General features: G+C 35.0%; 1 protein-coding gene and 1 pseudogene across 1 annotated transcript in view; one reads left to right on the forward strand and one right to left on the reverse strand.

The window, feature by feature from the left end:
* LOC122746851 overlaps positions 1-25,637 on the reverse strand; it is a gene marked incomplete at its 5' end in the record, with an annotated part of 468,374 nt that overhangs the window by 367,969 nt on the left and 74,768 nt on the right. The window lies entirely within an intron of this gene.
* On the forward strand, positions 9,134-9,232 carry LOC122737708 (annotated as a pseudogene).

The following is a 25,637-nucleotide window of genomic DNA, read 5'->3' on the forward strand; positions in this document are numbered from 1 at the left end:
ATCATCCTTTTTATAACACATTCTAGAATTTTTCCAGAAATTTGAAAGATATTCATTGGTCTAAAGTTTGTAAACCCTAGTCTGTTCCTTTTAAAAAATATAATGACAATACTTCCCCATCACAAAGTCCTATAGCACTTCTCCCATTCTCTACAATCTTCTAAAGATCATAGATAATGGCTCATCAATCATATTTTCCAGGTCTTTCAGTACCCTGGGAGGTAGTTTGTCTGGGTCTAGTGACTTGAACTCACAGAGCAGGTAGATGCTCTTGTACTATCTTTCTACCTATTTGGGGTATCATTTCACTATGAGCTATTTTGTTCTGTACTTTCCAGTCCAAAGATCATTCTTCTTGGCAGAGATAACAGAATTAAAATAAAAATGAGTGTTCACCTTTCTTTCTGCCTTATGTCATACTTATCTTCTCACTTTTAGGGAGTGATCCTAACATGCTTTGAGACTTCTGTTTTCACCAATGTAGCAAAAAGCAAACAAATAAAAATACTCACCTTTTAGTTATTGTTGCCATTAGTTTTACAAATTAGCCTCAAATTAATCCAAACTTTAGCACTGCTCATAATTATTTTTAAATAGGAGCATATCATTGTTTTGTGTTCATCATCTGTTTGCTAACCTTTTTTCCCTCTGCTTTCTACAAGTGTTGTAAAGATCTAAATCGATTAAGGGGTCCCTAGTACATCATCATGAAAGGGTCTTTAAATGTCATCACATCCAACTTGTCCAATTACTTAGCACAATTAAAAGATGTTTACAGCAGGATGTGAAGTTGGATCTTTATCATTCCAAGTCCAGTATTTTATACACTATCCCTTGCATCCATACAATTCTCTTTAGATACTTCCATAATTTTTCTTCCAATAACAATAGTTTGTCTTTGTTCAGCATGTCATGACTTTCCTATTTCCCATGAACTTGCCTTTCCTATAGAACTTTAGGCCATGGACTCCTAATTATCCTTTCTCTGACCCTTCAAAATATGTTTTGCCCAAATCTGGGGTGTTCAGAACACCCCAGAACACCCAGAAAATTAGAAGTTACGGCAAGAGAAGAATGAACCAAAAAAGAGTAGCATTTACTATAGGGTGCTAAGAATGGAAAAGTGTTTAATACCTCTCATTTGATCCTTACAACAAACTTCGTTATGTCATTTTCCAAATGAGGAAATGGAAGCCAAGAGAGGTTAAGTTGCTTGCCCTGGGTCACCCCACCTAGAAAGAATCAGAAGCAGATTTGAATTCAGTTCTTCCTGACTCAGATCCAGTACTCTGCTGCCTCTTGGACATATGACTGATGACGTTTTTTATTTCACAAAAGTCACTTTCCACATAAACATATATTTATATGAATATATTAAGTATTTTATCATATTATTTTATCATATAACAATATATAACCACTCAATACATATTTGTTGGTCAATTATTTTCAACAACTGTTGTTGGCATGGCTTTTATATGAATAGCATTATGTGTGGGCATAAATGGGTTATAAAGAAGTATAAGATATAGTTCTTGTTCTCAAGGGATCAACACCTCAAGTTTGCAAAGACAACGCATAAGTTGTCATGAAGAGATAAATATCAAGACAAAGCAGTGTATATCACATGTTAGAGAAAGTTTGGTTCTACAGTGGATAAAGAGCACCAGGCCTGAATTCGAAAAGAGCTGAATTCAAGTCTAGTCTCAGACACTTACTACTTGTGTGATCCTGGGCAAGTCACTTAACCTCCGTCTGTTTCCTCAACCATAAAATGGAGATGATAATCCATCTACCTCACAAGGTTCTTGTAAAAAATCAGTGAATTAATATTTGTAAAGCACCTTAGCGCAGTTTCTTGGCACATAATAGGACATTTTAAAAATGTTTATTATCTTTTGTTAATAATAGCAAAGTACAGTTCTTACAGTTCAAAGGAGGGAGACAGCACTGAGGGTTCAGGGAAAGCTTTCTGAAGAAAAAAAATACTTGAATAATGATGTGAAGGATATCTAGGCTTGGGACAGGGCATAGATAAGGGGGAAGGGCATTCTATTGAAACATTATCACATTAACAAAGGTTCAAATAACCTATGTGTCTAGAGGATAATGATAAGTCAAGTCAAACAACATTACATGCTTCTATTTTACATGCACTGTGCTATTTGGCAAGTCCATTGCCTATACTTCTAAATCACAGTTGAAAGGCAGGGAGAAGTACATTTGATTAAGAAAGAGCATGGGCCCTAAGAAGCAGTATTGATAGCAGTCCCAAGGGACTAGACGTCCTTCCTATATAAGGACCAGAACACAAACATGAAAGCAGTGACACATCTCCTTAGATCACCACCCACCATGGAAGCATCAAAAATTTCCAAACCCCAGAACTACTCTGAAAATAGCCAGTGAAAAAAATCCCAAGATGTATGAATATATACACACACACACACCAGACACACACACACTCTCTCTCTCTCTCTCTCACACACACACACACACACACACACACACAGAACAAAAGTCCGATTTTAACAATTCAAAATCAAGAAATAAGCAGGAAAAATGAGCAAACACTAACCAAAAAAGAACCTAACTATAAAAAGCTACTACAGTAATAGGGAAGATCAAAATATAAACTCAGAAGAAGACAATGAAGTCTATAAGCAAAGCCCTGAAGGAAAAAAAAAAGTGAACTGGACACAAAGCAAAACAAGAATTCCTCGAAGTGTTTAAAATATTTTCAAAATCAAATAATAGTCATAAAGGAAAAATTAGGTAAAGAAATGAGAGTGAAGGATGAAAATTGTGAAAAGACAACAAACTAACTGCTTGGTAAAAAGAGGCACAAAAAATACTGAAGAAAATAACACCTTAAAAAAAGAATTGACCAAATAGAAACAAGGTACAAAAGTGCACTAAAGAAAACAATTCTTTAAAAATTAGAATTAAGCAAGTGAAAGCTAATTATTCCATTCAGCATCAAGAAACATAAATAATTTTTTTTCAAAAGAAAAAAATAGAAGAAAATATGAAATATTAATTGGAAAAAACAACTGACCAGAAAATAGATTGAGGAGAGATCATTTAAGAATTATTATACTACCTGAAATCTATGATCAAAGAAAGATTCTAGACATCATATTTCAAGAAAGCATTAAGGAAAATTGCCCTGATATCCAAGAATCAAACCAGAGAGTAAAACAGAAATTGAAATAATCTACCAATTACCACTTTAAAGAAATCCCTCAAATGAAGCCCCCAGGAATATAATATGAAATTCCAAAGCTCCCAGGTCAAAAAGAAAACACTCCAAGCAGCCCAAAAGAAACCACTAAAATATCATGGAGGCTGGTAAGGATAACACAAGATTTAGCAACTACCATATTAAAGGCATGAAGGGTTTGGAATATAATATTTTACAAGACAAAAGGGGTAGGATTTCAGTCAAGAATAATAGGTAAAACTGAGTGAATATACTCCTTCAAAGCAAAAATGGCTTTTAATAAAACAGAAGACTTTTGAGTATTTCTGAAGAAAATATCGGAGCTAATTAGAAAATTTGACTATCAAATGCAACACTCAAAAGAAGTATAAAAAAGTAAACATGAAAGAGAAACCATAAGGTAGTCAGTGTCAAACAGTTTACATTTCTATGTGAGAAGGTGATATGTGTAACTTTTTTTGGGTGGAGCAGGGCAATAAGGGTTAAGTGACTTGGCCAGGGTCACACAGCCAGTAAGTGTCAAGTATCAGAAGCTGGATTTGAACTCAGGTCCTCCTGAATATAGGGCTGGTGCTTTTACCCACTGTGCCACCTAGCTGCCCTGATATATGTAACTTTTAAGAATTTTATAATTATTAGAGTAATTAAAAGGATCTACATAAAATAAGTACATAGAAGTGATATGATTGTGTTGAGATGATCTAAAAATAGAGGGATAAAAAAGAATGATTCACTGGGAGGAGGAAAAAAGAAGAGGAAAATGGGGGAAATTATCTCACATAAAAGAGATATACAAGGAACAGCTTTTAGAGTAAAGAAGAAAATGACAGAGGAGTGGGAAATGATTGAACCTCATCTAAATTGGGGGGAGAAAGAGAGACAGAGAGCAGAGGGACAGGGATTTGGGGATATAAATCTATCTTATCCAGCAGGAACATGATAAAAAGGGAAAGGGAAGTACAAACAGAAGAAAATTGGGATAGAGGGAAATTCTCAGTAATTAGAACTGTGAATGTGAATGTGGCAAATATACCCATAAAATCAAAGCAGATAATGTAATGGATTCAGAATCCCAAAATCTGTTATTTAAAACAAACACATGAAGGTAGGGGGCAGAGCCAAGATGGCAGGGAAAGGCTGTGACTCTCTAAGCGCTCAATAAATCTGTCCACATAGCTCCAAAAAATATGCCATGAGACACACTCCTAGAGTAGCAAACCCCACAAAAGAACAGAGTGCAGACTATTTTCCAGCCAAAGACAGAATAGAATAGGTGTCAGGATCATATGCTGTACAGGATGAAGAGGAGTGTAGCGTGCCAGTGCGATCCACACAAAGCTGGTTGTTAGCAAAGCTGGTCTGGGGTCATCTAAGGACCAGGGAACAGGCCAAGGTGAGTGAAGAACCTGATTCTCCTTAAATCATACCACCTGGGACTTCTTAAGCTTGGGATACTGCAGCCTGGAAATAGTGCCCCACTTTAAGGAGCTAAAAGTCTAGTATAAGAAAGGCAAGATGAGCCAACAGAGAAAGGTGAGGACCATAGAAAGTTTCTTCAGTAAAAAGGAAGACCAAGGGGCACTCTCAGAAGAAGATGTCAACATCAGGGCCCCTATATCTAAAGCTTCCAAGAAAAATACAAATTGGTCTCAGGCCATAGAGGTGCTCAAAAGGACTTTGAAGATTAAAGTTTAGAGAGGCAGAGGAAAAATGGAAAGAGAAATGAGGGTGATGCAGGAAAGACATGAGAAAAAAGTCAACACCTTGAAAATGTTAAATTGGCCAAATGTGAAAGGAGGTACAAAAGCACTCTGATGAAAATAATTGCCTAAGAATGAGGACTGAACAAATGGAAGCCAGTGACTTTATAAGAAACAAGAACAATAAAGCAAATCCAAATGAATAAAAAAATAGATGGCAATGTGAAATATCTTCTGGAAAAACTGCTGACCTGGAAAATAGGTCCAGGAGAGATAACTTGAAAATTGACTGGTCTACCTGAAAACCATGATCAGGGAAAGAGCTTAGACAGCATCTTCCAAGATATTCTCAGGGGAAATTTCCCTGAATTCTAGAAGAAAAAGCTAAAATAGAATTGAAAGAATCCACCAATCACCTCCAGAGAATAGATCCCAAAAAGGAAAACTCCTAGGAATATTATAGCCAAATTCCAGAGCTCTCAGGTCAAGGATAAAATATTGCAAGCTGCCGAAAAGATAGACTTCAAGTACTGTGGAGTCCCAGTCAGGATAGCACAAGATCTAGCAGCTTCTACAGGAAGGATGAGAAGGGCATGGAATATGATATTCCAAGGGCAAAGGAAATGGGATTACAACCAAGAATCACCTACCCAGCAAAACGTCAGAATTATCTTTCAGTGGAAAAAATGGGACTTAATGAAAAAGAAGACTTTCAGATATTTTTGAATGAAAGACCTGAAATGAATGGCAAATTTGACTTTCAAATACAAGACCCTAGAGAACCATAAAAAATTGGAGCTGGGGAACATACCTGGGATCATACAGGTGGGTGACTGTCTTGTGTCTGAGGGCCGGATTTGGCTGGGATCACCCTGGGTCCAGGGGTGGTTCTTTGTCCATTGTGTCCACTTAGCTAGGTGATGACATCTTTAGGGTTAAACTTAGGGGTGGAAGGGAATGCACTGGGGGAGGGGGAAGGGGCAGAAGTGAAATCCTACATGAAAGTAACAGGGAAAAGGCTTATGGAGTTGGGGAAGAGATGGGAGAGGAGCAGGCAGTAAATGAACTTTACAACTCATCAGAAAAGGCTCAAAGACCTTAACTCATCAGTGCTACCTCAAGGAGGGGACAAACAGACACACCCAAGTGGGTGGAGTAATCTATTTAATCTGAGGCTGTAAAAGAGCCTAACACTCATAAGAATTGGCTCAAAGACCTCAATCTCATTAGAATTGACTCAAAGATGTAATAATGTACACACTCAATTGGGTGGAGTATCTCTCTAACTCTGCAGGAGAATAGGGAGGAGAAGGGGATAAAGAGAGAGGGACAAAAGAAAGTGTAATCATTGGAATGATGCCCACCTGCTGAGGACTTACTGTAGAAAAGCCGATGAAGTGAAGTCTTTGAGGGCAAGACCAGGAGTCTTTCTTTGGCGTCAGGAAGTGACATTTGCTTGTGGGAGGAATGAAGTGGGGAGCCTGGTGCTCTGACTGGGTCTCTTTTCCTTTGGACTCTGTGGAGAGCGGAGCTAGAAATGTGCTCTCCCTTTAATAGATAGGTGAATGTAGGCCTTTCTCTCTTTACCAAAATTCTTAGTTCTCCTTATAAATGCTTAAAAGCCTAACTCTTGCTAATGCTTATAATAAGAATTTATAATCAGGAGTTCCCTGATTAAAGCAGGCTCTTGGAGGAGGACTTCAGGAAGAACCCAACCCAGGCTGGAACTCTAGACTAGACTGGAGCTGAAGCTTCTGATTTAAGGTGACCACAATTTAGATTTTATACATCAAAATAGTGACAGCAGTATTGTTCAATGAGCAATTGTGAATGGCTTAACTACTCTCAGCAGTGCAATGATCCAAGCCAATCCCAAGGAAACTAATAAGGAAGGTTACTATGCACCCATTTAGAAAGAACTGATAAAAAGAACACTTGTGGATTGTACATATATAACCCGATTGCAATCTTGTGGAGGGGGGAGGGAAGGGAGGGAAGGAGGGGAGAAAAATTTGGAACTCTAACATCTTACATGTAACTGGAAAATAAAATAAATGTTTGTTGCTGAAAAAAAAAGTAAAAGAAGTAGAGGGAAAAGTAAGAGGTAGAGGAAAAAATGGAAAGAGAAATGAGAGTGATGCAGGAAAGTTATGAAAAAAAAAAGTCAACAGCTTGAAAGCCAAATTGGCCAAATGGAAAAGGAGGTACATAAACTCTCTGAAGAAAATCATTGATTAAGAATTAGTATAAAGCAAATAGAAACTAATGACTTTATGAAATAATCTCCTTGGAAAAATAGTTGACCTGGAAAATAGATCCATGAGAGATAATTTGAAAATCGTTGGACTACCTGAAAACCATGATCAAGGACATCATCTTCCAGGAAATTGTCAGGGAAAATTCTGCCTGATATTCTAGAAGCAGAACATAAAATAGAAATTGAAAGAATCCACTTATCATCTCCAGAAAAGAGATCACTAAAGAAACTCTCCAGGAATATTATGGCCAAATTCAGAGTCCCCAGGTCAAGGAGAAAATATTGCAAGTGCCCAGAAAAAAAAACAATTCAAGTAACTGTGGAGCTACAGTTAGGATAACACCAGATCTAGGAGCTTCCATATTAAAAGAACAGAGGGCATGGGATATAATAGGTCCAGAGGGCAAAGGAACTGGAATTACAACCAAGGAATCAAGTACCCAACAAAACTGAGTATAATCTTTCAGGGGAAAAATGGGACTTCAATGAAAAAGAGGACTTACAGGCATTGTGATGAAAAGACCTGAACTGAATAGAAAATTTAACTATCAAACACAAACTCCTAGAAAAGCAATAAAAAGGTAAACAGGAAAAAAAATCATGAGGGACATTAAAAGATTAAACTGTTTGCATTCCTACATGGGAAGATGATATTCTAACTCATAAGAACTTTCTTAGTATTAGTGAGCTGAAGGGAATATTATTTTATACAGAGGGCACAGGTGTGAATTGAATATGACAGGATGATACCTGTAGAGCATTTATTTTTTTATTTATCCTTGTTTTTTTGTGGGGCAGGCAGGGGTGGGGTGGCTTATGTCTGGCGCTGATTTGGGGCTCAGGGCCTCCTGGGTCCAGGGCTGGTGCTTTGTCTACTGTGTCACCTAGCTGACCCATGATGACATCTTTAAAACAAAGTTAAGGGGTAAGAGGAATGCATTGTAAGAAAGGGAAAGTGATAGGGGGGGAATGTGGTAAAGTAGCTCACATAAAAGAAACAAGAAAAAGCTTAGGGAGTGGAGGGAATATGGGGAAGGAGGCAGGGGAGTGAGTGAGACTCATCATCAAAAATGGCTCAAAGAGGGAATAACATAAACACTCAAGTGAGTATAGTAATATATTTTGCCCTAAGGGAAAGTGGGACGGGAAGGGATAAAGTGGGAGAGGTGAAGGAAGGGGAGGGTAGATTTCGGGAAGGGGCAGTAAAAAGCAAACACTTTTGAGGAGGGGAGAGTGTGATGATAGATGAAGAAAATAGAGTACATATCAAGGGAAGGAATAGGATGGAGCATAACCACAGTTAGCAATAGTAATTTGTGAAAGAAATGATGAGGAAAGATACTATCAGAAGGACTTATGAAAAAATGCAAACCAGCACAGAGAAAGAACTGATGGTATCTGATTACAGATTGAAGTATAATTTTATTTGTTTAGTTTCCCTCTTCTAAAGTTATTTTATCTGTTTTCTGTTCACAACCTGACTATGTGAAGATGTTTTGCATGACTGCACATGTATGACATATTGAATTGTTTGATTTCCTAGGAAGGGGTGAGGAGGGAGGGAAGAAGAAAATTTGGAACACAAAGTTTTAAAAATCAATGTGAAAAAAATTTTTTTACATGTAACTTGGGGGAAAATTATAAATAAATAAAATTAAAAGAAACACACTTGAAACAGAAACATACACATCAGAGTTAAAATAAGGCACTTGTGGCAAAATCTATTATGCTTCAGCTGAAGTGAAAAAAAGGGAAGGCATAGCAATCATGATCTCAGACAAAGAAAAAAAGCAAGAAAATATCTAATTTAAAAAGATAAGCAGGCAAAGTACATCTTGCTAACAGGCACTAGAGACAATATACTAATATCAATACTAAACATAGATGCACCAAATAGCATAGAATCTAAAATCTTAAAAGGAAAATTAAATGAATTGCAGTAGGAAATAGACAGTAAGTGCTTTGCACATACTAAAATTGGTAACGATACAAAAGATTAGCATGCCCCTGCACAAGGATGACACACAGATTTGTGAAGGAAATAGTAAAATTATCCTATTGGGAATCTCAACTTTTTCCTTTCAAAGGAAAGTAAATATAACCATTAAATAAATAAGAAAAATGTTAGGGATATGAATAGAATTTTAGAAAAGTTCGATAAGATAGACTTCTGGAGAAAATGAATGAAATTGAAAAGAGTATACTCTTTTCCTCCACTGTACATGGCTCCCTCACAAAAACTGACCATGATCTGAGGCAAACAAATTCAGAAACAAATATTAAGTGGACTCCTTTTGGACCAGAATGGGATAAAATATAATAAGGGAATAAATAATAAAATGGAATGGAATGAAATAAAAATTTATTATAAAGGGTATTAGAAACATAGATTAAAATAGAATATAAATTAAATAATCTAATCCTAAAGAATGAGTAGGCCAAAGAACAAAAACATAGAAACAATCGTTTCATTAAGGAGAATGATAACAATAAGACAAACATATCAAAATTTGTGGATTCTACCAAAGCAGTACATACTGAAAATTTTATATCTCTAAACACTTAATCAATAAAAGAGAGAACTAGCATATCATTGAATTCTATATCCAAGTAAAAAAAGCTAAAAACCAAAACAAACTAAAAATTCTCAATTAAACACCAAAATAGAAACTCTGAAAATCAAAGGAGGGATTTCAAAAGTTGAAATAAATAATTTAAATAATAAATAATAACTGGTTTTATGAAAAAACAACAAAATAGAAAAAATGGTTAATTTGATTTTTATCAAAGTAATCCAAATTACCACTATCAAATTTGAAGAGTGAATATACTACCAATGAAAATTAAATTATGCAGCTATTTAAGGTATTAATTTGATCAATTATATGTCAATAATACTGACAATCTAAATGAAATGAATGAATATTAATAAAACATGAAATGTTCAGATTAATACAAGAGGAAATAGAATGCAGATAGCTCTATCATAGAAAAAAGAACATTGAATAAGCATAAATAACATCTGTAAAACACAACAAAACAAAAACAAAACCCAGGACCAAGTGGATTCACAAGTGAATACTACTAAACATTTAAGGGATAATTAATTCCAATACTATATAAACTATTTGGAAAAATAGGTAAACAGGGGAGTTCTATCAAATTCCTTCTCTGACACTAATATGGTTTTGATATCTAAACCAGGGAAAGTAAAAACAAAGAAAGATAAAATATACACAATTTCTCTAATAAATATTGATGCAAAAATTTCAAATAAAGTAACAGCAAGGAGACTAAAACAATATATCACAAAGATTATATATACTATGATCAGATGAGATTTATAACAGCACTGCAATACTTTGCAAAGTACTATGCAATTGATCATAACAATAAGAAAAACAAAAATATCATATGAGTATACCAACGAATTCAGAAAAGACTAGATGAAATAGAAGACCATTCATATTAAAACCCACTAGAAATCACAGGAACAAATGGAGTTCTTAAAAGGACAAAAAGTATTCTTTCTAGTGGGGATAAACTAGAAGTCTTTCCAATAAGGTCAGGATTGGAGAAAGGATGTCCATTATCACCATTATTATTCAATGTATTAGAAATATTAGCTATAGCAATGACAAGACAAATAAATTGAAGGAATAAAAATAGTTGAAACAACTTCATCAAAGTTGCAGGATATAAAATAAATTTAGATGAATCATCAATAATTCTATATATTATAAACAACCCCCAAAAGGAAGAGATAGAAGAGAAATTTTATTTAAAATAATTGCTGACAGTGTAAAATTCTTGGGAATTTATTCATCAAGACACATACATTAACTATAGGAACACAATTATAATTTAACAATTTAATAAATATTAATTGTTCATTCATAAACCAACCCACTATAATAAAAAGTGATAATACTATCTAAATTAATTTAACAATTCTGTGCAATACCAAACTACAAAAGAATTATTTTATAGAGTGGAAAAAATAACAACAAAATTCATCTGGAAGAACAAAGATCAAGAATATCAAGGAAATCAATGAAAAATAATGTGAAGGAAGGCAGCCTATCAGTAACAGATTTCAAAATATATAACAAATGTAGCAATCATGCAACCAATTTGGTAGTGGATAAAACATAGAGTGGTTGTTTAGTGGAATACTTTATGTATACACTTTACAGAAGAAAGTGACCATGATAAAGTAATATCTGATAAACCCAAAGATCTGAGCTTTGGGGGACAAGAACTCATTGCTCAACAAAAACTGCAAGGGAAACTGGAAAGCATGCTGGAAGAGCTGGACATAGGCCAAAGTCTCACACCATATAACAAGATGAGGTCAAAATGGGTACATGATTTAGTCATAAAGGGTGATATCATAAATAAATTATGGGAGCATGAAAAAAAATACCTCTCAGATCTGTGAATAATGGAAAAGTTAATGACCAAAAAAGTGATAGAGAAACCATGGGAGGTAAAATGAATTATTTTATTATAAAAATTTTTAAAAGATTCTGCACAAAGCAAACAAATGCCTTTCAAAATTAGAAGGAAAGTAGGAAACACTTAAAACATTTTACCAGGCCTCATTTCTCAATATATAGAGAATTGATCCAACTTTACAAAAATAAAACCTATTTTCCAATTCACAAATAGTCAACGGACATGAACAGTAAAGTGAGCAGAACCAGAATATTGTACACAGTAACAGCAATATTATAACAATAATCATCAGTGAAAGACTTAGTTACTCAGATCGATACAATGATTCAAAACAATTACAAAGGATTCATGATGAAAAATGTTATCTACTTGCAGAAGAGAACTGATAAACTCTAGGTACACATTGAAGCATGTTTTTTAACTTTATTTCTTTTTCTTTCTTTGCAAGATGACTAATATGGAGATATGTATTACCTGATAGTATATTTATTGTTTTCTCAACGGGTGTGGGAGGGACTGGGAGAAGAGAGAGAATTTGGAATTGAAAATAAACAAAAAAAATTAATCATAAAAATAATAGGAACTAGCTATCTCAGAGTCATAAAAGGTTTCTGATGTTTTAGAAGCAGATAGGGAAAAAACTGGGTCATATATTACTGAGCCAAGAACTACATTTGCCAGGTTAACCAGGAAAAGAGAAAAAAAGATAGTATTGCTTTGAAGCAGAGAAGGTAGATATTGACAAGAGTCATCAACTCTAAAGGTATATAGTAAGAGAACACCTAGGCTGAGGGATATCTTAAGAAAAGGTCAGCTTTTGGGGCAGCTAGGTGGTACAGTAGATAGAGCACCAGCCCTGAATTCAGGAGGACCTGAGTTCAAATCCAGCCTCAGGACACTTGACACTTACTAGCTGTATGACCCTGAGCAAGTCACTTAACCCCTAATTACCTCACTAAATTTAAAAAAGACAAAAAGAAAAGGTCTGCTTTTTCATTAAATCCCCCTCCTTGTACCAATCTATCCATAGACACTATAATATAACATACTACTTTATTAAAGGGAGCTATCTGGCATAGTAGATAGAATACTGGGCCAGAGTCAGGAAAATCTGAATCTAAATCTGGTCTCAGATGCTTACTATGTGTATAATCCTGTGCAAGTCATTTAATCTCTATCTCACTGTACTCAATTATAAAACAGAGATGATAATAAAAGCTACCACACAGGCTTGTTGTGAGGATCAAATGTGCACTGCACACATAGTGCAGTGTCCTGTGCATAGTAGGTTCTGTGTAAATGCTTTATTCTTTTCTTCCTTCCTCAAATATTTCCAATAAACTGAAATTTGCCTCAATCACAAAAAGGTCAGGAGGTAACTATATATAAATGTAAACTTAGGCAAAGAAAACACAACCTCCAACCCAAATGTTAAAAAAAAAAAAAATCCCTAACTGGGTGAAAGAAGGTGGGAAAAAATCCAGGAAATGTGATTCAATTTATAACTTTTCATCTAAAGCACACTCCCTAAAGCTAAAGAGAAGTTAATCATGCAGACCTTTGGGATCATCATATTATTTTGAGGCTTAAAAGGACTGAATTATTGCAATGTAATGTTACATTGGTGTTCAACTCCTTCCAAAATTAACTCCACACTAACTCTTAACAGGCTCATCTTTCCATACTTTCAAGATCTCTACTTTCCAGTCAAATGTACTAGAGGAAATTAATCACCCCCTATTTTCATCCTATTCTTTCTTGTCAGTCTTTTCTAATTCTGTTCATTGTCTGGAATGTACCCTTTCCAACACCTTACCTATCTCTAATGTTGAACTTCCTCTCTTTTCTCAAGATCCAACTCTGATGCTAATATGACCATGAAACTTTTAGGGATTTTTACCCTATTACTTCTTGTCCCCAGTTGAAATGGATTGATATGTCCTTAAATCTCTCATTGACTTATCTGGACCTCTTCTTTGAAGTTATCACAATTTTCCTTGTAACATTTCACTTGCATACATGTGTTATCTTTGCCCCTTTAAAAAAAAAGAATGTTTTATTAATACATTTTGTTTTACACTGCCTAGATCTTCCCCTGTCCCTCTTTCCTTCCCTTTCCCAAAGAGTATTTTTTTTTGTGGGGCAATGAGGATTTAGTGACTTCCTTGGGTCATACAACCAGTTAAGTGTCAAGTGTCTGAGGTCGGATTTGAACTCAGGTCCTTCTGAATCCAGGAACAGTGATTTATCCACCGCACCACCTCGCTGCCCCCCAAAAGCCATTTCTTAAAACAAAATCAAAGAAAATTTAAAGCATAAAAATAAAAATGAATACAATAAAAATACAAGTTCAATAATTTTTTTTAAAAAACTTGCAAAAAGTTTGGTATCATATGCAATATTCCACAGCTAGGGAACTCTTCTTCTACAAAAGTATACCCTCATTCCATTATAAACCCCTTGAAAGTAGGGCTGGGATCTTCTCTATCTTCCCAAGCAATTGGCACACAGTAGGCTCCTAGCACATGTTGAATGAACTAAAGTGTATATATTTGATGAAGATTTGAGTTGTGCTTATTATCCTTTTATGGCTTATATTACATTTTGTGGTGCTTATTGCCCTTTTATGTCCCTAAATTCATTAACAAATGAGAAACACTTATCTTTTATCTCCCATCATTATTTAATATAATTTTCCCAATAAAATCCTTAGGGTAAAATACCAATTCCCACCCTTCTCACCATGGAAATCAATTATTATGAATTACCTCATTCTCCACCCATAGCATGAAACTCTTTTGCTACACTTTCATGCCTCTATGTATACATGTTAGAAGGAGAATCTGACCTATAGGAATTATTGTAGGCACCACATGATTTTCAGGTAAAACACAGGATAGCAATGTGTAAGATCAGAAGGAAGTAGAAAAATCAATATCCATTTTCTTTTCATTAACTACTGTCAAAATTTATTAAAAATTATTTTCTGACTATGTTTAAATACTTATCAATATTTTAGTCAGTTTTAAGAAAATTTAAAAATACATGGTATATCTATGAAAATTTTCATTAAGGCAAACAATGCTGTTATTAAACTCCATTTAGGAAGCTGGTAGCACAGTTAATAGAGCACTGAGTGTGGAATTCAAATCCACCCTCAGAAACTTAATATCTGTGTAACATTGTGCAAGTCACTTAACATCTGTTTACCTTAGTTTCATTTATTCTATGGGAATAATAATACCACCTGCTTGGCAGGGTTGTTGTGAGGATCCACTAAGATATTTGTAAAATGTGTTTAGTACATGGTACAAAGCAGGAAATATCTAAATACTTATTCTTTCCCCCCCTTTCCATGTTGTACAACATAAAGCAAATTATTAGATTTTTAAAATGGTCTTTTAAGCCCCTTAACACATTACTTAAATTGTACTCATTTAGTATCACCTTCAATGACTCCCTTTGCCTATTATCTCCTTTTTTTTGTTATATTTGCAACTCTGATAGCTATGAGGTGATAATTCAGAATTGTTTTAATTTGCATTTTTCTGAACAATAATGATCTAGAGCATTTTTTTCTTATGACTATAATTAGCTTTGATTAAATTGTCTGAAAAATGGCTGTTCACATCCTTTGACTATTTATCAGTGGGGGAATGACTTGTATTTTTATAAATTCTAATATTTTACATTTTTTGTTATATATGTTTAACTGTCAAAGGAAGCTCAAACTCCTTAGCCTGGTGGTATTCAAGACCCTCAATAAAGTAGCACCATCTGACATTTCCACCAGTTCTGTCTATATAGTCGATGCTCTAGCCAAATAATAATGTTCAATGTGGCCAATACATGTCTTGGCATATTTCCATCCAGATTCGTTTTTTTTTTTCATTCTGTTCCCTATGCCTAGCATGCTATCTCCTTCTTCCTCTGCCTAGTGAAATGCACCTGTCCTTTGAAGTACTGTTCAAATATTGTATTTTCTATAAAGACTTCCTTGAGAGAAAATAAAATTATCACTCTTTGCAGATGATATGATGGTATACTTAGAGAATCCTGGAGAATCAACTAAAAAATTACTTGAAACAATTAACAACTTTAGTAAAGTAGCAGGATATAAAATAAATCTACATAAATCATCAGCATTTCTATACATGAACAACAAAGTCCGCATCAAGAGATAGAAAGAGAATTCCATTTAAAAGTAATGGTAGACAATATAAAAAACTTGGGAGTCTACTTGCCAAGACAAACCAAGGAACTCTATGAACACAATTACAAAACACTTTTCACACAAATCAAATCATATCTAAATAATTGGAAAAATAACAATTGCTCATGATAGGCCAAGCTAATATAATAAAATGACAATTATCCCTAAATTAATTTACTTATTCAGTTCCATACCATCAGACTACCTAAAAATTATTTTTAGAGCTAGAAATAATAATAACAAAATTCATCTGGAAAAACAAAAGGTCAAGAATATGAAGGGAAATAATGAAAAAAAAATTCACAGGAAGGTGGGTTAGCTGTACCAAATCTGAAGCATTACTATAAAGCAGCAGTGATCAAAACTATATGGTCCTGGCTAAGAAATAGAGTGGAGGATCAATGGAATAGGCTAGGCAAAAGAGACACAGAAGTAGTAAATGACTTCAGTAATGTCTGTTTGATAAGTCCAAAGACTCCAGCTTCTGGTATAGGAACTCAGTATTTGACAAAACTGCTGGGAAAACTGGAAGAGAATATGACAGAAACTAGGCATAGACCAACATCTTATACCTTATACTTATACTTATAAAATAAGGTCAAAATGGGGAACGTGGTTTAGATATAAAAGGTGACACCATAGGTAAATTAGGAGAGGAAGGAATAGTTTACCTCTCAGATGTCTGGAATGGAGAATTGTTTACGACCAAACAAGAGATAGAGAATATTCAAAAATGCAAAATTTTATTACATTATTACATTAAATCAAAAAGGTTTTGTTCAAACAGAAGCAATGCATCCAGAATTAGAAGGGAGACAGAAAACTGGGAAACAATTTTTATAGCCAGTACTTCTGATAAAGGCCTCATTTCTAAAATATATCAAGAACTAAATCAAATTTATAACAATCCAAGTCATTCCCCAATTGAGAAATGGTCAAAACAGGCAGTTTTCTGATAAAGAAATCAAAGCTATTGCCATATGAAAAAATGCTCTAAATCACTATTGATTAGAGAGATGAAAATTAAAACAACTCTGAGGTTCCACCTGACATCTATAAGATTGGCTAATATGACAAAAAAAGGAAAATAATAAATGTTGGAGAAGCTGTGGAAAAATTAGAACACTAATGCATTATTGGTGGAGCTGTGAACTGATCCAACCATTCTGGAGAGCAGTTTGGAACTATGCCCAAAGGGCTATAAAGCTTTGCCTACCCTTTGACCCAGCAATAAAACTATTAGGTCTTTTTCCCAAAGAGATCATAAAAAAGGGAAAAGGACCCACATGTACAAATTTACAGCTGCTCTTTTTGTGGTGGCAAGGAATTGGAAATTGAAGGGTTGCCTATCATTTGGTGAATGGGTGAACAAACTGTGATATATGAAAGTAATGGCATACTATTGTGCTGTAAGAAATGATGAGCAGGCAGATTTCTGAGAAACCTGGAAAGACCTGCATGAACTGATGATGAGTGAGATGAACAGAACCAGGAGAACATTGTATACAATATGAACAACATTGTGTGTTAATCAACTGTGTTAGACTTGATTCTCCTCAGCAGTACAATGGTCCAAGATAGTTCCAAAGGACTCATGATGGAAAATGCTCTCCAAATCCAGAAAAAAAACAAAACAAAACTGTGGAATCTGGGTGCAGATCGAACCATACTATTTCTATTGTTTTTGTTTTTCTTTTTTTGAGGTTTTTCCTTTTTGCTCTGATTCTTCTCTCATAACATGACTAATGCAGAAATATGATAAATGGGATTGTACATAGATACCCTATATCAGATTACTTGCTGTCTTGGGGAGGGGGGGGAGGGAGGAGATGCAGGGAGAAAATTTTGAAATTAGAAATTTATAAAAACAAATGTTAAAAATTATCTCTAAATGTAATTGGAAAATTATAAAATATTCATATGGAATAAAAAGACTTCCTTAATTCCTCAAGTCATTAATGTACTTCTACTATTGACTCTCACCACTTCATTACTATGTCTTATAGGTTTTTGTCATAGTTTATGTTATATTACAATAATTTTGGTAGGTATAATATATGCTGAAGGGTAGGTAACATCTAAATGTTATTTCTCCTCCAAGGTCTAATATATTTCCCTCTCAATAGTTGCTTAATAAATAGTTGTTGAATTAAGAACAAAGGAATGAATAAAATAATGAATGTTATCAGGATAACATGTTACTAAGAAGTTGAGAGGGGAAGAAGGGGGAAAAAAAAGAAATCCATTTGTCTAAAGAGTGAAATTATTCAAAAATATTCTCAAAAGGGTCCATAGGCTTCAACCAGACTGCTAAATGGATCTATGACATTAAAAAAATTAGTATAAATATGCAGGACTTCAAAAAAAAATGAATGAGAAAATGTTCTCACCCTTCAATAACCCAATCACTATGTCAAAGCAACAGGAGACATGGAAAGAGATACAACCTGGACATGTGATTTGGGTGTTATACAGAAGTCCCAGAGGAAAATTCCTTCTACCAATGCAGGTTAGAATATATTCAGCAACTGATAGAGATCAGCCTACCACTCTGACCCCGCAAAATATATCAAAGAAAATGAAGACAATGACAAAAATGCTAAGAGAGGTGATGTGATTTATGACAAGGTAAGACCTTCAGAAGGATCAAAGGATCACTATGCTTTTCATAGGGTGACCTATAACTTTTCTTCATGCTAGGTCAGATCCCAATTTCTTTACTAAGTTCCTAGTATGGAATGACAATCGTTCTGACATAGACTCTCAGAGTTTCAGTTTCTCCACAATATTGGTGCTTTAGACAGATATGTTCTTAACTTCTCATGGATTGTTGGTAGGGATATATCACATGACCAAGAATGGAGAAGTGGCTAATCAGTGGAAGGAACATTATGACGCTACCTAAAAAAGAAGAGAAGGCTCCTCTGACAGCCAGGATGAATCAAAGATGGGGCTTAATCCACAAAGGGATAAAAAAATAAAGCTTAAACACAAAGATAATAAAAATCTAAGAAGAGAAATATGACTGAGTGAGAGGTTAAATCCAACTCCCATTCATTACCTTAAAGAAGCAAGCATTGTAAGAATTAGAGTAAATGAAGCTTAATAAACAAGAAAGAAGAGAAAAGGAAAAATTGATTATGGGAAGGGAAACAGATAAATCAACAAAGAGAGTAATAAAAAAGCAAAGAGATAAACAAATTAGAAAATTTCTTATAAAAAAAATCAATATTTTATATGTTGGAATTTCCTGAAGGAAAGAAACCCTGAGAAATGTCATTGAAAATTCTGAAAAAAAAAATTCAAAATTATTGAAAATAGAAATAAATGAATTAAAATAATCAATTAAAGAAATAATAGTATGAATTAGAGCTATTAATGAAGACACTGATAAATGAAAGTAGAGAATTTAGAACAAATAGTGAAGAAAACCTCCCAAAGTATGAAATTATACTTTAATTATAAATACAAGTTATTAAATTATAAGTATATATTTAAAATTAGATTTTATAATTATAAAATTCTATTTTTTTTAAATGAATGGAAATTTTAGACAAAAGATAAAGAGTTAAAAAAATTAACTGAACAAAATAAAATAATAACAATATGGGAAGAACATGCACTCTACAAAAGGCAAGGAAACTAAGTTTGAAACAGAATATAAAGAGATAACTTAAGAATTATAAAAATAGGGGCAGCTAGGTGGCACAGTGGATAGAGCACCAGCCCTGGAGTCAGGAGTACCTGAGTTCAAATCCGGCCTCAGACACTTAACACTTACTAGCTGTGTGACCCTGGGCAAGTCACTTAACCCCAATTGCCTAACTTAAAAAAAATTTTTTTAAAAAGAATTATAAAAATAAATGAATAATTATAATAAACACATGATGAAATTTTAAAAATCTAAAAAATATACTTTGGAAAAATATGAGAAAATTTCCTAGAAGTAATGGAAACAGAGGTCAAAATCCAGCATGATAGAATCCACAGGATACTAACAATAAAAACTCTTGAATTAAACTCACCAAGCACAAGTGTTCAAGCTAAATTTCCGTATCAAACAGCAAAGTGTGCAGAGTGAGGAGAATTATTTTTACACTCCAAGGAATTACAAAATACAACTTCCCAGTTATGATAAATAAAAGACCTTGGATTATTGCCATGAAAAGTAAAGGACATTGCTTTCTAATCCAAATCTGTGTGGTTGGTTTCTCTCATAATACCATTTCACATTTCTCTGTTTTTTGTGTATGTGCCATTGTCTCTAGCAGGTAGTGCTTAGAAGATATAGAGATTGACTGCATGATGATGACAAAGTTAGCTCAGGAGACCAAACGGGAAAAAAGGAGGAAATAGAATCAGGGGGTGAGTAAGGGAGCTAAACTGAGGCAAGGACTGGAGCTTCTAAACATAGGAAAACTTACTGAAACATCTGTAGCTACTGCATCAGTCACTTGGGTGTAGAAAAGTACCTTTTGAATTAAGATTCTAGGGAAAGAGAAAATAGTTAAACCAAGGAGAAGAACAAGATGATTTCTGACCCTGAATCATCTCACAAACTACTTGGAAAACTACTCAGCATGGGATGGAATAATATATTCCATCAGTCAATGACTGTGACATTGGGTGACAGGGTTTAGGGGGTGGGGAGGAAGGCTGTACTTCGAAGTCAAGAAAAGTGAAGTTGTAAAATGAATTGAGAGTTCAGACCTCATTAGAAGAACAGTGAGCCAGCAACTAAAGAACCTCAACATTTATTCTATTGCCTTTTGATTTCATGTACTTCTAGACCATAAAATAAATGTGTTTTTCTTTTGTGAAGGAGATAAAAACCTTTATGGGAGATTAGATAAGAAATACATTTAGCTATTTTCCTAGAATTCCAGGTGAGATTATAATAAGATAATTTGTAATAAATTTATGAAATTTTTATTATTATTATTAATTATTTTACAATTTAAACACGAAGATTCAACCAAGAGAAACCAGGACTGAGGCATAGGGAAGGTGCTTTTGCATTTAGGAAAACTTCCTGAAATATCTGTAGCTATTACATCAGTTGCCTGAGTGTAGTAGGTACCTAAGCAATCACCTACTCTCTATACGTAATGTTCCCATAATAACACTATTTGTTCTCAAGAAACCACTAGAATGATATTAGGCATCTTCTCCTTTGCTTTCAAAATTAGAGGGATAACTTGTTGGTCCTTCATTTCAAAGAGGACCAATGACATCATGGAGTGATATCTTGGGTTGCATATGAATTGGATTTAAGTGAGATAAAGTTGCACAAAGTCATCAGTCTCTCTCTTTGAGAGTCATTAAAGTCCAGTGGCAAGACAAAAGTCAGGATAACTGGAGATGATCCCGGATCACAATACATAACCATGGCATCTTCCATGTTTGACTAAGCTCTAAGCACTCCACAGCAACTACTTCAGTCACTTTCATGGGCATTAGAATAATTTGTACCTCATAGGCCCATTCTCATGGGAAAGTCTTTACAAGTTTGGGGTAGAAATCCCACTAATTCACTGACAGGTTGGAGGCCTGTTGATTACCCTCAAACTGGTTTAGCCTGTCTGCAGACACAGTTTTACTGGGGTGTGTCAACTGGGCATGCTACAGCCTTTTAGAGCCACAGGTGAAAGTTGGGTGAAAGGCAGATAAGCAGCCTTGAAAAGGGCTCAACAAGCCCTCACAGCAGAGGTGCTAGTCCTCACTGAAAATCCAATTTACCCCAGAGGGAAAACTCAGACATAATTTATAATAAACAATTTTTCCAAAAACATGTCCTGACAGAAGGAATTATTCAAATCTTTTCTATATGATGTTTATTTATGTGTGTGTGTATAATGTCATATGCATGTATTTATTTGTGTTTCCTATACTTTAAGTAATATGCTCTTGTATTTACTTAGCCCCTTAGTAATCTCACAGAGGTTTAAAATTGATTTTTATTAAATTGAGATGGGGGAAGCTAAGTGGCACAGTGGATAGAGCACCGGCCCTGGATTCAGGAGGACCTGAGGTCAAATCTGGCCTGAGACACTTGACACTAGCTGTGTGACCCTGGACAAGTCACTTAATCCCAATTGCCTCACCCCCCCTAAAAAAAAATCAATCAATCCAAAAAAATTGAGATGTAAATAGGTAGACTCCAAAAAGCATATACCATCCCATATTTTTGTACAAGGGATTGTTTCTCTTGAAATAACTGTAATAAAGGATCAGCTATGATCATCTACAGAATAACATGTCCAAGTTATCAATCTCTCCAACCAGGATGCAACAACATAGTAGGTATGTGTAGATAGTGCAATGGCACATCCAAAGGCATGTGAGGAGAATAATAGGACCAAGAGTGATCTTTGCTACACTGTATGCCAGCACACAGTCTAGGCATGCCTATGCTCATGCCTTTGCCTATGCCTATGTAAAAAATGGATATCTAATAGCCATTTTTTGTTTGTTCTATAGTCCTCTTCTTCCAACAAATTCCTTAATGTTTATGATCATTTTGACAAAATCAGATGAAATACTTTTAATGCCCTTATGACCAAGTTGTTCTTTACACAAATACTATTCCCTTCCACTGAATGTAAAGATGAGTTGCCAGCTGACAGCTTCCAGCACTATTCTTCTAATTAAGTTATTTCTAGCAGCCTTCACATCTGCTTTTAATTCATATACATGGTCATATGCATTGGAATACTCTACAACTGAGACATTGAACCAAAATAAGCATGCAAAATTCATTGTACAAAAAATACTTTGGCTAAAGCTACCCATATATTAGTCTTATTTGACCTAGAATCATAGAATGATGAAATTGCAATATCAAAATGGTAACTTGCCATGAATAATCAATTTTGCCATATCCGGATTCCCCCAGTCCCCTTGAACACCAGGCACACCAAAGTTTAAAATAATAAAATCTGTTTCATCCATCTCATTTGACAATTTATATTTTTATTTCATGACATTACACTTAATTTTGAAACTTATAGACACTGCTAATTGCTATATTATTTGATGGTATGCTATAGTCAAATTCATTGTTAAAATTTATACTTTCTATTTTTAAGTTAAGGTGATTGTAAAAACCTCTGCCCCAAAATAATAGACCCTATTTATTTTGTCTTGCTACCTAAATTTCCACCAGATGCTTACATAGGTTAGCAAGAAGCCTCTTTTTAAAATACTCTAGAGAGTAATCTCTTGGAGCTCCCCACGTAATCACTCCAAAAAACCTCCAAATAATGCCATAAGACAATTCCTAGAGCAGCAGAACCCACATAAGGTTGAGATGACATAATTTTTCAGCCAAAGACAGCTTCTAAGGTCTGCAGGAAAAGTTTGTTGTACCAGGGTGGGAATGGAGCTCAAACCCACGGCCTTGTCAACACAGATGCAGCCCCAGGCAGGCCACACCAGAGAAAGAGATCTCTGGAGCCTCTGAATTGGCTGAAGAGGTAGCTTTTTCTGGATTTCAGCTCATGATCTGGTGAGAGGCTCTAACAGTTGGCCAGGGGAAGATGACAGGGCACTGAGATGGAACTTGATTTTTTTTGCCCATGCTGAATGCCAGGAAATAGTCTTGAGTGACAATGGCCCAGGTCGAGGTAGGGCACAGGCTCGCCCAGAGCTTGCAACCACAGTGAAACAGAATTTTGTTTCTGGGTTAAAGAGCAAGTGGGCCAGGGGTTATTTACAGACCAGAGCACAGGCCAAGTGAGTGTAGAAACTTCCTCTCCTTAAATCATACAACCTGGGATTCCCTAAAGCTTGGGACAGTGCATCCTGGAAGCAGTGCCCCACTTTAAGAAGTTAAAAGTCAAGAAACAGGCTAGCAAAATGAACAGACAGAAAAAAAGTGTGAACCATGGAAAGTTTCTTTGGTGACAAGGAAGATCAAAATACACCCCTCAGAAGAAGATAAAGTCAAAGCTTCTATATCCAAAGTTTCCAAGAAAAAATATAATCAGTCTCGGGACATAGCAGCACTCATAAAGGAATTTAAAGATAAAGTAAGAGAGGTAGAGGAAAAAATGGAAAGAGAAATGACAGTGATGTAGGAAAGTCATGAAAAAAAAAGTCGACAGTTTGAAAAACCAAGTGGAAAAGCCCTCTGAAGATAATAATTGTTTAAGAATTAGGATTGAAAAAATGGAAGCTAATGACTATGAGGAACAAAGAAATATTAAAGCTAATCCAAATGAATGAAAACATAGAAGACAATATGAAATATCTCCTTGGAAAAACAGCTGATATGGAAAATAGATCCAGTTGGGATAATTTGAAAATCACTGGACTCCCTGAATACCATGATCAAGGAAAGAGCTTAGACATGATCTTCCAAGAGATTGTTAGGGAAAATTGCCCTGATATTCTAGAAGCAGAAGGTAAAATAGAAATTGAAAGAATCCACCAATCACCTCCTGAAAGAAATCCCAAAATGAAAACTCTAGGAACATTATGGCCAAATTCCAAAGTTCCCAGGCCAAGGAGAAAATATTGCAAGCAGCCAGAAGGAAACAATTCAAGTGATGCGAAGCTACAGACAGGAAAACACCAGATCTAGCAGCTTCTATATTAAAGGATCAGAGGGCATGGAACATGATATTCCAGAGGGCAAAGGAATTGGGATTACAACCAAGGATCACGTACCCAGCAAAACTGAATATAATCTTTCAGGGGGGAAAATGGGACTTCAATGAAAAAGAGGACTTTCAGGCATTTGTGATGAAAAGAACTGAACTGAATAGAAAATTTGACTTTCAAACACAAGCCCATAGAGAAGCATAAAAAGGTAACAGGAAAAATAAATCATGAGGGACATTAAAAATTTTAACTGTTTACATTCCTACATGAGAAGATGATACTTCTAACTCATAAGAACTTTTTTAGACAGAGGGCATTGGTATGAATTGAAAATGAAGGGAGGAAATATGTAAAGCAATTATTTTTGTTTGTATTTTATTCTGTGGGGCATTTAGTGTTGGGCATGCCCAGGGTCTCAGAGCTGGTGAATGTCTTGTGTCTGAGGCCAGATTTTAGCTTGGGTCCTCCTGGGTCCAGGGTGGATGCTTTGTCCACTGTATCATGTAGCTGCTCCATGATAACATCTTTAAAATAAAATTAAAGCAGGGCAGCTAGGTGGCGCAGTGGATAGAGCACCGGCCCTGGAGTCAGGAGTACCTGAGTTCAAATCCGACCTCAGACACTTAACACTTACTAGCTCTGTGACCCTAGTCAAGTCACTTAACCCCAATTGCCCCACTTAAAAAAAAAGCAGTCCATCTACAGAGAACGAACTGATGGTATCTGAATTCAGATGGAAGTATATTTTGTTGTTGTTGTTAGTTCCTTTTTCTAAAGTTTTTTTTGTCTGCTATGTTTTGCACATTGTATAACTTTTAGTGAATTGCTTGAGTACTTAAAGGGGTTGTGGGGGGATAGGGAGGAAGGAAGAAAATTTGGAACAAAAGTTTTAAAAATCAGTGTTACCATTTGTTTTTATATGTCATTTATTTTTCCTTATACGGTGGGGAAAAATTCTAAACAAATAAATTTTTAAAAACAGAGCAGAATAAAAAATGAAATAAATAAATAAATGAAATAAATACCCTAGAAGGGTTAAACTAGGAGTCATTCATATCTGTGTTAATTAATTTAAACAACTGCTCTAAAGGAGGGGGAATTGGGGTTGCAGGGAAAGAAAAGAGAAAGTCATTTTGAAGTATGGGTAGAGAACTAAAATGGGAAAGGAGGCATAAGGACAGA

This window comes from Dromiciops gliroides, chromosome 1 (genome assembly GCF_019393635.1).
Source record: "Dromiciops gliroides isolate mDroGli1 chromosome 1, mDroGli1.pri, whole genome shotgun sequence".
NCBI lineage: Eukaryota > Metazoa > Chordata > Mammalia > Microbiotheria > Microbiotheriidae > Dromiciops > Dromiciops gliroides.